The sequence below is a fragment of the Conger conger genome, chromosome 2 (assembly GCF_963514075.1).
Source record: "Conger conger chromosome 2, fConCon1.1, whole genome shotgun sequence".
NCBI lineage: Eukaryota > Metazoa > Chordata > Actinopteri > Anguilliformes > Congridae > Conger > Conger conger.
The window spans coordinates 44499809-44515159 of NC_083761.1; positions in this window are offsets into that span (position 1 = coordinate 44499809).

Here is a 15351-nt window from a genome sequence, read left to right on the forward strand (position 1 = left end):
TGTGGCATGGATGTCCAAAGTGCTGCCCTTGTAAGCTACCCCATTACCACCAGCCGCGATGCGGGCAAAGTGGGTGAAATCTCTTGCTTTGTACATGTGCTTATATGGTCAACCTCACGTGTGCGCTTAAAGACCCCCCCACCCAGCCAATTCTTATAGAATAAAGAACATTATTGCCAACCAGAGGTTGTAGGTCAGCACCCCAACAAGTTTTGGAGGTACGCACCGTGGGCTGGGTGGGGGCATACTGGACATGTATACTCTGAAGGGGAGGTCTGACTGTCGTGTAAGCATACATTGCATGTCCTCCCATGTACTATAGAAAAGATCGGAATACAAGAAGAATTGCAAGAGCATGGATTACAGAAAAATAGTTGCAAAGCAAACAAATGGGGACTACATGTCGGTACAGTGAATGCAACAGGAAATGAATGTTACTATTGGTTTGGAAATAGTCATAAACTCTGTGGCTATAAGAATGGGTTAGCCAAATGCTAGATTCAAATTATAGTCCTGGTTCGACTTGAAAGCTGAAACGTTTGTTAAGCATGAATAGACTATACATAACTGTATAAACAACAAGCAGGGTGGGACAGAGTTAGATACATCTGAGCTCTTGCCTTTCTCAGTCAAAGCTGGTTAAGACAGGAAAATCAGGTAATGTGGTGAAAGACTGCTACCCAAACCACTCCCACACTTGGCGCCTCTTCAGTTTGTAGTTATGTGATCATGGTTAGATCATTTCTGAGTTAACCATATAAATTAAGATAAATTCAATGAAAATGTCTTGCAATGTGAACTGTAAATGTGTAAACATACTTGACACTGAAAATGAGTGCAAAGAAGTGAAAAAAGACAGTCTCCCTGAGTAAGAATGCTTTAAAAAATGTTAATAGTTTATTTTTTATCAGTTAACAAAATGCAAAGTGAGTGAACAGAATCTAAATCAAATCAATATTTGGTGTGACCATCCTTTGCCTTCAAACCAGCATCAATTCTTCAAGGTACACTTGCACAGAGTCAGGGATTTTGTAGGCATATAGTCAGGTGCAGGTGTGTGATTAACCAATTATACCAAACAGGAGCTAATGATCATCAATTTAATATGTATTAACAGGAACAGAAACAGCTGTGTATGAGGGTTAAAGCTGGGTGAGGGACAGCAAAACTCTGCTTACAAGGTTCTCTGGACTGATGAGTCAAAATGAAATTGAAATATTTGGCTGTAGCAGAAGGCTGTTTGTTTGCCGAAGGGCTGGAGAGTGGTACAAGAATGAGTGTCTGCAGGCAAAAGTGAAGCTTGGTGGAGGAAAATTGGTTTGATTTAGATTTTTCTTCTGTTCATTCACTTCTTCTGTTCATGCATTTTGTTAATTGATAATAAACTATTAACATTTCTATTTTGGAAAGCATTCTTATTTTACAGCATTTTTTCACACCTGCCTAAAACTTTTGCACAGTACTATATATACTCACTAAACAGCAGATGTAAGCGTTCAAATCTTACTTGGGGTTGATAAGACAATAGTTGCTGGAGACATTCGTGATTTCAACCGTGCACTTGCAGTTGGTGGTCAATGTTGCAGAAACCACTTCTGCTGTCTCAGGCATCTTTATTTATTTTAGTTCAGTTTTCCTCTAAGACATAGAAATACAAAACAGTAGTTTCAAAGTGATATAACATGGCTAATTAGAATGGTGTGGACTGAGTTCTAACAAGATTGTGCAGACAGAGGGACTCAACCCTCTGGTCAAAAAACTATGACACTACATAGCTAGTTTTCTTCACCAAATGCAGCACATGTGCACCTTCTCAGACCTCTGATGCTTTAGGCTTACAAATTATTAATTGACAGTGCATATTACCACTAATGTTGGGAACCATATATTAAAATATTTTAATAAATAATTACATTTTGGTACCACTGATTTTGGGGCATTGAGCCACTGCTAAATGCAAGTTTAATGCATGTAAATGCATTGTTCTTGAAGTTGATGCACACTTATAAGTATTTCTCAGGCCATCCTTCTTTCCCCTTTTTGGAAATATACATACATACAGCAAAAATAAACTTGGCTAATGCATGATACAATTTGATACAAAGGGCAGAGTAACAGCAAAAAATAAAATAAAATAAACAACAAAAAAAAGCTACGTAAGACTGGGGACATATACTTATTTGGAACCTGTTGACCTGCTTCTTCAGGGTGGCGTCTCAGATGACTGAATGCTCAGTGCTATCCTGCTGTCTGAGCCCGAGGAATGAGGAATGGTTAGAATAGGCAAGCACTCCATTCCAGTTCCCTCATATGACAGCAAACATGGGTGCGTCTGCAACTTGATACTTCATTAAAAGTCAGCAGTTACCTTTTCAGCTAGATCTGTCAGTTAATATAGTACTTAGTAAGTTATTATAGTAATTTTAGTGTACAATCCAAAACATAGATAATGCTTTTAAACCACAAAATTCTGCTAATCTCATCACTTGAGATCTTTGAGTTTAAATGTCTTTTAATTGTGCATGTTTGAAGCCAATAGCCCAAATATAGTCAGTGAATAGAGGGAGGAGGGTTAGCCCTTAAAATATTACTTCACAAAATTAAATTAAATTAAACAAAATTCAAGTATTTATATAAACGTGGTAAAGTAACTAACATGGTCAAGATTTTATACTGCTTTGCAATGCAGCATTGTTCTACAAGAATAAAAAAACTTGAATATCTGCCAAACATCTCTACCTAACAAGAGAACAAATTTGTAAGTTGGATAAATTAAATATGTCCAATAATGGACCAAAGAAAAAGTATCATGAGAAAATAAAAAAAGAATTACTCGACATTCAACAATTTCGCAACAATTGCTTGCATGAATGAAACTTTTCATGTTCAACCAACCTAGTTAGTGTGGTGCCTGTATATTCAAGTGAATGTACATGTGTGGACTGGAAAAAGATTCCGGAGACAGTACACACCCATGTCGCAACATTGTCAAGCCAGTCTAAAACAAAACCGCTGCCTGGGAACATTCAGGGCTTGAATTATATGGCCCTATCTGTGGAAGCCCTGTATTTTGTCCTCATAGTCCTGATAATCTATGTGGCCATGGTGGAGGGGAAAATGTGTTGCTTTCCCTGCTCCAGGAAGGGAAAATAAGTCGCTTATTTTCACTGCATCTCAAAGTGGTGTTGCGGCATTGCTTTCCCAGTGTATTTCTCCATCTGGACACCAGCCTTGTGTTCTTGGTAGTGGGGGTTATCTAACGTGCCTTTATGTCAGCCTCTCAAACATTCATGCCTATAGCTACTACACCACCAACAGGAGAGCATCTGTCAAATAAATACTTTCCAGATCTTATTGGTTATAAGGTTTTGGAAATATGTATGAAAGTGTAGATGTTCAAACATATTTAATTATCTAGCTACATAGTTGTATGAAGTAATACTGATAAACAATACATTTACTGAGATGACTAGCACTTTTTCTGTGTTCAGTTTAGCCATCAATAAGCAATAACTTACAGAGCCACAGACATGAAATAGCGTTTTTCTTTCTTTACCCCCACACTGTAACATTCTTTGTCTCTTACACACAGTCTTCTGTGCAAGCTTAGTTGCACCAAATGAAGGATGGAATGGAATGAATTGTGAATTATCAGGCAAGTGGCTGAACAGCTGTACATGTCTGACATCTGGGCAGGCAAACCTTATTGTTGAACCCTTATTGTTGTATTCCTGCACTCATTACAAGAACTATGAACACTTCCATGAATTTTATTTTTATTCTTTTTTAATGTTTAGCTTGATTTGTTTTTTTATTAGTTCTAAAAGAATGCCTTGAAACATGAAATAGTCAAACATAAAGTTTGTCGTAGTTGCACACCGAGGACTGGGGTTTGATTCCCAGTCCTGCCAAAAGCCAAGTTTGGCCAAACAGATACATGTCAGGAGCTTCAGTTAATGTTCACATCAACCATCAGAATGGGGGAAAATGTAATCTAAGTGGCTTTGACTGTGGAATGACTGTTGGTGCCAGACTCTGTGGTTTGAGTATCTCAAAAACTGCTGATCTCCTGGGATTTTCACGCACAACAGTCTCTAGTTTGCAGAGAATGGTGCGAAAAACAAAACACATCCAGTGAGCAGCAGTTCTGCATTCAGAAACACCTTATTAATGAGAGTGGTCTGAGGAGAATGGCCAGACTGGTCCAAGCTGACAGGAAAGTGACAGTAACACAAATAACAGTGGTATGCAGAAGAACACACTCTGAATACACAGTGCATCAAACCTTGTGGATATGCTACAGAAGCAGAAGACTTAATAAGTCTAAAAAAAGTCTCAAAAATACCTAAGAAAGTGAGTGTATATATCTGTTACTTCGTGAAAGGAGGAGGATAGCACCAGATAAGAAGGAAAAAGAACATTTAGTGCATGAGGAGAAAAAATATAAACCAAAAAAAGCATGAGAAAGAATAAATGCTTTGTGAAGCAAAAATCACCCTTTAAAATGTCTAAAAGGTAGCCAGAGAAAAAAAGAATAAAAAATAGTGACAATTCAGTTTGGCAAAGAAAATTTTCCATCGGCTTATCTAGGAAACAGGTAAACAATCAAAAATGAAAATGTTTGGTGAGTTAATTGAAATTAAATTGAATTAATTAGTAAAACCTATAAATCCCTTAAGTTTGTTTCTATGTTTGTTCTCAGTGCAGTTGTACATATACAGTGCTTCATGAAAATTAAGAGAGAATCATTGTTCCCATTAAATACTGGGTAGAAGCCACATCAAATGATTTAGAGATAAAATAGTAAATTTGGTCATTAGCCATAGCTTGTGTATTTGTTTTACATACAAACAAAAGGGATTATGCCACAGAAAAAGGCATTTATTACATCAAGGCAATAACCATAGATTGTATACTTTGTGCTCTTGATTACATGGCGCATGTATTTCACATCATTCATCTCTTTAGATTAATAAAATAAATTCTTTCCATTTCTGCATTTTTATTTTTTGTATACACTTCCAGAGGCACACGTTTTTGTGGTTTTGTGTAAATAAGATGGTAAAATGGAAAACGGAATCTGTGCAAGAGCTTGATTAATCCTCGGAGATGTTTGAATAGCTATGTCTTTGAGGTAAATCCCCTCATTGTAGGAAAGGAGGGGGGAGATTATGCAAACCTCACAATTTGATTAACACTGTCCTACAATTTATCTCATGCCATACTGGAAAAGTGGGGTGTGATTGATTGCTGAGGAGGGCAAACGGTTTGGCACGTTTACTTTGACGAATAGGCTGTCAGGGCTCTGAAACAGAATGTAAATTACTGTTTAAACGATTGCTTCACAGGTGTAAATATTAAATGTCCATTAAAGGGGATTACACACATTGTCAGATAAAAAGTGGAGCAGGCAATCAACAATTCCCGGCAAAAGAGATGAAGAAGGCATTTCTGCATTTAGTTCACATTTCCATTTTCAATGTAGGAAATCCTTGACATTAATCTCACCTCGAGTGTTCTTTAGAGTGTGATTTTGTGGATCTATTTTCAGGTCGTGATTGCACATCCACCTTGTGAACTAACCCACTGTGGAGAGCTCAAAAGATCAAACATCTGTTGATATGTTTGTTTTACACTTACACAGTATTAGACTATATTTCTTCCCTGCTAGTGTAACAGAATATAATAGTAATTTCATTCAGTAGTTAGAGTTTTAATATATTTGGGTAATGAAGTGTGGTGAGTTAACATAATACAAATACAATTTTATGGGTATATGTTTTATATTTTTTAAATGTTATACAGGCTACATGAAAAATAATAGGGTCAGCTATCCATCCATCCATCCATCCATCATCACCCGCTTATCCGGAGTCGGGTCGCGGTGGCAGTAGGCAAAGCCGGGTATTCCAGGTGTCCCTCTCCCCAGCAACGCATTCTAGCTCCTCCTGGGGGATCCCAAGGTGTTCCCAGGCCAGGCGAGATATATAATCTCTCCAGCGGGCTCTGGGTCTCCCTCGCGGTCTCCGCCCAGTTGGACGAGCCCGGAAAACCTCCAAAGGGAGGCGCCCAGGAGGCATCCTGATCAGATGCCCGAACCACCTCAATTGGCTCCTTTCGACGCGAAGGAGCAGCAGCTCTACTCCGAGCTCCCTCCGGATGTCCGAGCTCCTCACCCTATCTCTAAGGCTGAGCCCGGCCACCCTACGGAGGAAGCTCATTTCGGCCGCTTGTATACGCGATCTCGTTCTTTCATTCACTACCCAAAGCTTGTGACCATAGGTGAGGGTTGGGACGTAGATCGACCAGTAAATCTTCACCACGATGGTCCGGTGCAACGCCCGCATTACTGCTGACGCTGCACCGATCCGCCTGTCGATCTCACGCTTCCTTCTACCCTAGCAATCCACCGTTTTCCGGCAGAGAACCATGGCCTCGGACTTGGAGGTGCTGACTCTCATCCCGGCCGCTTCACACTTGGCTGCAAACCGCTCCAGTGCGTGCTGAAGGTCACAGTCCGATGAAGCCAGCAGAACCACATCATCCGCAAAAAGCAGAGATGCGATTCTGAGGTCACTAAACCGGACACTCTCCTCACCTCGGCTGCGCCTTGAGATCCTGTCCATGAATACCACAAACAGGACCGGTGACAAGGGGCAACCTTGGCGGAGTCCAACACCCACAGGAAACGTGCTTGACTTTGTGCCGAGAATGCGGACACAGCTCTCACTTTGGTTATACAGGGACCGCATGGCTCGTAACAACAGCCCCGGTACCCCATACTCCCGCAGTACACCCCACAGGGTTCCCCGGGGGACACGGTCGAAAGCCTTCTCCAATTCCACAAAGCACATGTGGACTGGATGGGCAAACTCCCATGACCCCGCCAGCAACCCTGCCAAGGTAAAGAGCTGGTCCACTGTTCCACGACCAGGGTCAGCTAATAAACTATAAATATTATTAAATAGTATTTTAACCACTAGTAAACTCTTTAATGAACTTATATGTTTTCTTCATATATTATTTAAATCAAAATATTTTAATATATTACTAGCATTAGCTACATTAACATTATGGCCCCTTTAGACTGTTTAAGAAAGGTATGAATCATAGTTACATAAGATACATAGTTAGCAAATGATTGCTCATGGTGGCTTAATGTCAATGTACCCATGGTAGTAACCCTATGTTGGCATATTATAAATCGTGGTTATAAAATCTGGTTAATAGCAGTGATAAAATAACTATATACCATGGCAATAACTTGTAATGCTTGTTTACCATTCTTTCAATTATCACTCCACGGGGAAGCAGTCACCAAAGTCAATGAAAAAAAAAAAGTGACAGTGTTGGCCAGGATTTGCAAGCAAGCAGGGATCTAGAGTGACTGCCTCTCTGTGATCCATAAACAATTTGACACCTGCCTTGAGGTGAAAAGGATTTGTGTTCTTAAGCGACCGAAGTTTGGGGCCCGAAGAAGGCGGAACAGTGCAAAGAATAAAATAATAAAACGAGTGATCCCACTGATATTTGACAGGATTTCAGTATTTGCGCAATGGATACATAGAAATAAACATCACCCTGCTGGAAAAAAACAGCTCAAGCTAGATTTTGAAACAGCTGGTAGCTGGCTGACCAGCTCATACCCTGCTAGACCAGCTAAATTTTAAGCTAATTCAGCAGTTGAACAGCAGTTTAGATAAATGTATTATGTGTTATTTGATTGCTGAGATTATATGCCGTCATCATCAGTAAACATGTAATTTACCATTGACGCCTCTGAATGCTTCTCAGAAGACAGTTAACAGCCTAGCTATTTCTGTAAAGTTAGCTGAATTTTTTTGAGTGCCAATTAGACACAATTGGGCACAGGCCCAATGAGTAAGTATCTCCTACTTCAATATACTGGGATATTCATAAATGTTTGATGTCCACTGTGCTTCGGAGTTGTACACGGATCAACTGTCAATAAGGGCTCTTTTTCGTATATGTTTCCTTGGGTTTACCCTCAAACATTAGATGATCATTTTTAACTGATACTTTTTAAAATTGAATTAACATCTAATCCAGGCCTAGCTAGACACCGTATAAACAGGTTGCTTCTGGTTGCTATGGCCCGCTTTTCACATTGTGGTGAATAATTTTAACCAGGTGTGCTGGTATCGTTGCGGACCTTCCTCTAGACGCGGTAAGGTTTGATTTGAAATTGCTAATTTGAACAGCAGAGGTTAGGGCTTGAGCCAGTTTGTTTGTCTCTATTGCTGTTAATCACTTATACCAGTTGCATACCTGTAGAGTGATTGAACATTTGTCTTAAATAGCTGTGGAATTTGTCAGTAGATTAGCTTTGATTTGATATTGCTTGTGAGCAATTGTAGGCAATTTAAATAGGCGTGTCAGAGCGATGCTAGCGTAGATTAGACTGGCGAAAGTTGTCGTTAGCCAGTAATTATTGCCAAATGCCAATAATGTATGTAATGTAATGTAATGTAATGGTGAATTTCATTGTCAGGAAAGCATCAACTAGCTACACTAGAGTGTATGGGATGCAGGTAATCGCAGAGTGGTGTGGACCAGAGACATGCTAGCTTTCTTTAGCTTCATTAACTCTTCTCCAAGTGAAACTAAGATTGTAATATTTCTTATACTACGGCACTGAAAAATAACCAAACACAGAGTGCAAATACAGTATTCTGATTGGCCGAGACATGACACATGGGAGTGGATTATTCTCATTTAAACTTGCTAACAAGAACATCTCGAACAGGTGCATATAATTTTTCACAGCTAACATATGCAACAAATATCAGTGCATGCAACATCATACACTATGGATTTGTAATTCATGCAAGTAGTCTGGTTATAGCCAACCTGGTGACAAAAATATGTTACTGAAGGCTACATTGCATTGAGTTAAACTTTACATTGTCGGAAAGATAACCATGGGAAATGTTTCAAACATAATGTAACAGTGTGTTTTAACTTCAATAACAACTTATACCATGGTCTCGTTGAATGCTCGGATTGGATGCTGGGTGGTGGTTATTTTTGCATAATCCTTCAATGTTTAGCAAGTAGTCCCGGGTAAGCCTAATCACCATTCTAAATTAATATGCTGATACTAATAGCCAGCAGTGCAATGCGAGTTAAATGGGGTTTTACTTATTAACCATGACTTTGTCATGCCAATATAGCTATTTGTATTTAAAAATTGTGAAATGGCATCTGATACAACGGTGAATGGTTTTGTGTACAGTACAGTAACGTTACATTGAGATAGGAGCTAATAGTTGTAAGCTCTTTAATGTTTTACTAGATTGATTTGGTAGACGTTACTACCTACTATGTGACATGCTGCAATGGTTGTAAACCGACAACTCTCAATTAGCAATAATCATTTCCTTTTTTGGCTATCACCAGCACAATATAGAGAAGCTGGCTATGTTGGCTAAATTGTGTGATGTTTTATAATGTGTGGTCCAAGATGATTTCAGCATTTAAAAACTTTGCCGTGAAATTGCCAACAGGCAGTTCCAACAGCTCAGCACAGAAAAAAAAATTCTAGTATACGAATATGAAGTGGCGAATAGAAACCAATTTTTAAATTTTACATTTAACCCTTGTTTAAATCCTTGAATTTAACCAAGATAAAAAATAATCAAAACCAGTCTAGCTTCTCTATTTTGATCAGACGATAGCAACATGCTGAAACAGTAGCCACCTTAACGGCCTGAAGTCTACAGATTCAGCAATTTTATGGCACCCAGTGCTAATTGTTCAAAACACTTATTTCCCCCAGTGTCTTTGAAGGCTTCAACCTCCTACCAAAATGCGTTGATGGTCTGATCACTTGAGAAGCCTGCTGATGCGACATTTCTCCACTGACACTCTAAGGTGTCGACTGTCGCATGCAAAAAAAATCAATAGGCAACTCTCTAACTCTCATTTCCAGTGATGCGGGTAATGAGAGCCCTGTCACTCCATACAAAGTGTTGCCATTCATGCTTTGAATGGTTTGGGGCGTGTCTATATAATTGTATCGTTAGCAACCTGGAACATGGACCTGATAAAGTTTGGTCAGGAACACCCAGTGACTATAGTTCCTATCATAGGTTTGTTCAAGGTAGCAAACAGTTACTGTTGAACAATTTTAAATAAACATACCATTTAGTTTGCCACTAATGCATTTTGAATACAAATGGATGCAACTTAGATCTAACAATGCCAGCAAGCTGATTTGTATTCGTATCTGCAACCATTTCGTTTGGGTCACACTACCTTTTCAAATTGTTAACTAACTTGAAAAAAAGTTTGCTAATGTTTGCGATCTTGAACACACCTCTGTTCACACTATGACAAGATACTAGTTAAGTTGTTATTTCCTTAATCTACAATCAGAACAAGCTCACACAACAGTCTCTTGACATGCACAAGAGAGAAGTGATGGAAAATAGTAGTGCAAAAGTGCAAAAATGACTGCGATTAGGCATGTTTTCTAAGACACTTTGACACTTTTGGCACTGTTGCCGTTCCATAGCGAGATGCCGAACAGGCTGCCATGGACGCAGCTGCAGCATAACTACCAGAACCAACACTGAGGGTAGGGGGAAATTGGTGGTGCATTTGTGGCAACTGTACAGCGATGGAGTTTCTGGGGTTTTGGAAACTTTTTTCACGTGCCCAAAGTGAACTGGCTTGCGAGTAAGTAGCCAATATTCGTGAAATGCAGAGTACCATATTATTAACCTAGAATAGTGGTAACTAGCGGTGAAAAAGTATGGCATTATCCGTATCTGCATCCTTATCTCTTCAACCCAACTAAATTATCCATATCCGTACTCGTATGCGGAAGTGGCTGTGACATAACTGGGTGTCGTTTAAAGAAACAAATTGTACTTTTAAGTAGAGTGTTTTAATGATCATGTCAATTAATAGATTTTTAGCTCCTAAAATGGTGAAATAGCTGAACTGAAAAACAAAAAAAAAGCCTGTTTATGGTAACCACAGAGGTTGGTGGTTACTTTAGGCTGACTGTAGTGTAGGTGACGGACAGACGTCACCCGATAGCAAGGTAGCAAAAACATCCGTGGGCATATGGAAACAGCCTTCGGTTTATGGAAAATGGTGCTCAGTTCATGAAAAAGGGCTCTCAGGTGAAGGAACAGCATGCTGCAGCTGACGAAGTACATCTGAGATTGAAGGACACAGACACGATACTTTTTTCATAGACCCAGGGATGTTTTTCTTCAACTAAGGGCTGTTTTCCATGCACCCACGGACGTTTTTGTAGACTGACAGACGTTTTACTGAGATGTCGTCTCGGGTCCACCGTACTAACCAAAAATAGATACTCTACCTAAAAGCATTAATTACTTTCTCAGTGTCATAAAAAGATCTAAAGGCCTAAATATAGTCAGAGTGGATGCATTCATGCAATCCGCAGTGGCAAGTCTCAATTTAGGGGGAGAGGGGAATGGGGCATGCCAGACGACAAAAAATTACCACAGACATTTTAGTGAGAATTGGTATTTAATTCTGGAGACTGAGATTGCCGTTGCAGACCCAAGTGAAAAAATAGTATACTTAAGAGTATTAGAAATATAATTTTGTATATACAAAAGCTATTGCAAGTACAGTGGTGTGAAAAAGTGTTTGCCACACTTAAATGTTTCAGATCATCAAACAAATTTAAATATTAGTCAAAGACAACACAAGTAAACACAAAATGCAGTTTTTAAATGAAGGTTTTTATTATTAAGGGAGAAAAAAAATCCAAACCTACATGGCCCTGTGTGAAAAAGTGATTGCCCCCTAAAACTAATAACTGGTTGGGCCACCCTTAGCAGCAACAACTGCAATCAAGTTTTGCTGCTTCAGGACCTGGAAGACTTGCTGTGATAAATGGAACCATGAATTCTGCTGTCTATACCAAAAAATCCTTAAGGAGAATGTCCAGCCATCTGTTCGTGATCTCAAGCTGAAACGAACTTGGGTTCTGCAGCAGGACAATGATCCAAAACATACCAGCAAGTCCACCTCTGAATGGCTGAAGAAAAACAAAATGAAGACTTTGGAGTGGCCTAGTCAAAGTCCTGACCTGAATCCTATTGAGATGCTGTGGCATGACCTTAAAAAGGCGGTTCATGCTCGCAACCCCTCCAATGTGGCTGAATTACAACAATTCTGCAAAGATGAGTGGGCCAAAATTCCTCAACAGCGCTGTAAGAGACTCATTGCAAGTTATCTCAAATGCTTGATTGCAGTTGTTGCTGCTAAGGGTGGCCCAACCAGTTATTAGTTTTAGGGGGCAATCACTTTTTCACAGAGAAGTGTATTTAAGTTTACTTACAAAAAGTGTGCTTTAATGTTAGTTCATTTTAAAATGTACTTTAGTATACATAAAAAGTATATTAAATTACAAATATTTATCGCGGTAATTTGGAGTTCTTATGAAAAGTATACTTGAATTTACTTAATCAAAGTATACATGATTTTTATTTGTAATTCAGGATACTCATTCAAAGTATAGTTTAATTTCTTATCTTTTAATTTATACTTGAATATACTTATTCAAAATACACTTCATATTAATGCAATTTAATTTATACTTCACTATACCTATTACCTATTCAAAGTATAGTTGTATTTCTTATAATTTAATGTGAATTTTACTTTAATATATGAAACAATGTATACTTAGATTTCAGTTGAATAAATTCAAATTGTGATTCCTTTATCCAAAGCAATGATCAAATTAACATACGTGTATATGCTTATACGTGTATTTTATCAAAATAATCTGCATGTATCGATGCCCTTGTGAAAAAATATTATACCGAAGTACACTTAATTTAATATAATAATATATGCACTTTAAGCATACTTACGTGTGCTATTTCCATCTTAATTGGTATTTAATTTGCAATAAATACACTAAATGTGTGCTATATCAAGATTTTAAATACACTAAAGTATATTAAATTGGAATAACTTATAGCACACTTCTGAGTTATAAACATGTGCATATTTAACATACTTTGAATGTACTTAAAATTGTTATTGTAGTTATTTAATATATTAATTGCAACTTAAATACAAATTCAAGTGGGTAGAACGTATACACATACATATGCTTTAAGTACAATTATACTTTAATAAAAATAGAGTATACTTCAAGTATAATATTTTTATATGTTCAGTATTCAAATAGCACATTTTTAATATACTTAATTTATACTTATTGCCCCATGGCACTACACTGAAACATGACTTGCAATACACTTTGAGTGTGTTATAAGACAATGCTCATGTTTATAACTCAAAGGTGTACTTAAGTATAATATAAATTGTTCCAATTTAACATTCTTTAGTATACTTTAATGTTTTTAAAATGTTAATATAGCACAAATTAAGGGCGGCACGGAGGGTGCAGTGGGTAGCACTGCCGCCTCACAGCAAGGAGGTCCTGGGTTCGAATCCCGGTCGGCCGGGACCTCTCTGTGTGGAGTTTGCATGTTCTCCCCGTGTTCGTGTGGGTTTCCGCCAGTCTGGGTTCCTCCCACAGTCCAAAGACATGCAGGTGAGGCTGACTGGAGAGTCTAAATAGCCTATTACGCAATTGGAGATTGAGAAGTCTGGAGAAAACAACACACATTTTCTAATATCTAAGCATGGCATCCAGGGAAATTCAATCACATGGATTGCTTGATGTTTTAATTCGAAATTAAAATTCATTTAATTTCATTGAAGTAGTAGAATGGAGGTTGCTCGACATGACCTCCACTGTTGCTTACATCTCTTTTTTTTGCGAGCTCTCTACAATAATAATGTTGTAGAGAAGTTTGTCATCCATTCTGCCTAGTTATTAGCGAGATATTCACGCAGTAGGTGTAAGTGATAAACTCCCAGTGACCACATGGGCTCAATTTTTCCAAGCATGTGTGAGATCGATACTCTTCCGTCTCATCACACAGAATTGGCTTTTCGCTCTGTTTACTTTCCATGTCTGCCAACACTCAACCAGCAGCCTCTCACTCCCTCACTTGAACTTGTTTTTTTTTTTCTTTTGCTGCCACCTGTTTACTTCTGTGAGAAATAAAGCCGATTGATCCAAAATCCAATCAGATGCGGTGCGCCACAGACAGAGCGGACTGAGAGAGGAGGTGGCCGGTTCAGGGGGAAAACTCACACCTGAGTGGCTGGGATCATTCATCAGTTTTATTGCTTTCCTGTCTTTTTGCACATCCCACACACCCTGTACCCTTTGCCTCCTGGTCAACCATTCTGGTCTCTAATGCAATTAAACAGCGGAGTCCAATGGGCAGGGGGTGGGGGGTCACGCACAGTAAAGGGATCGAAACTACAGCATTTCTTTTTTTACTGAACACATTTAGAGTGATGGGACTGACAAAGAAAAGGTTCCTTCACAATTATGGATTTCTTCCTCTCATACCTATGCCAGTTCACTGTGTTTTTTTATTTCCCCAAGCTAAGAGGGAACCTGACATTAAAGAGGAAAAAGCCAGCACAAGAGACAAACCCTAAATCAAGAATCGACAGTTTTAAAGGGCACAGAATGAATGACTTTTGCTTGTCTCTTTTTTTATATGATCAGAGACTGATTTTTTTTTAGGAGAATGCCATCCGCATACATTTTTCGCAAGTACTGTTCTCACACCTTCCTGTACTTATCTCTTGGCAGATGCTAGATATCACAGCCCCAGTTTCGGTGCTGGCACTGGGGAGATGGGAATGATACCGGACACTGCTCCATTATATTATGTGATCCTACATAAAAAAACACCAGCCTACTTCTCCATCTTACTCTCATTCTAAATAAGTTGCTTCTGCCCATGCTGTACTTCCCCAAACTCAAATCACTCTAAATCATCCCCCCTCCCTACCCCTGCCTCCCCCCCCAAAAAAATAAAAAAATAAAATAAAATAAAACAAAAAACAAGAAGACAGGTACGAGAGGAGCTCCAGGTCTCTTTTGAAAGCTGTTTATTGATCGGGTGGCTTCAACTCCAGCTGGTTCTTGTGAGGGTCCCCTGTGCATGTCCATCATCATATGACAGCTGCTTCAGTGGAGCACTGTATTCTCTCCCCCTGCCTCGCAAGCATGATTCCTGAAAGCACTTGGATTCATTGCCATTCTTCCCAGGCCAGCACGCAGAGTCAGAAGCCATCATTTCTAGAGAATTCTTTCATTTCCTCAATTCCCAGAGTCATCTCTGTTCCAGACAAAGAAGGGTTCCCGTCTTCAGGCATACCTGTGGGGAAACATATACCTTCAGATCCTGGCAGTTGGCACCATTAAGAACAGCATGAGATCATTCCAAATGTTCCAGA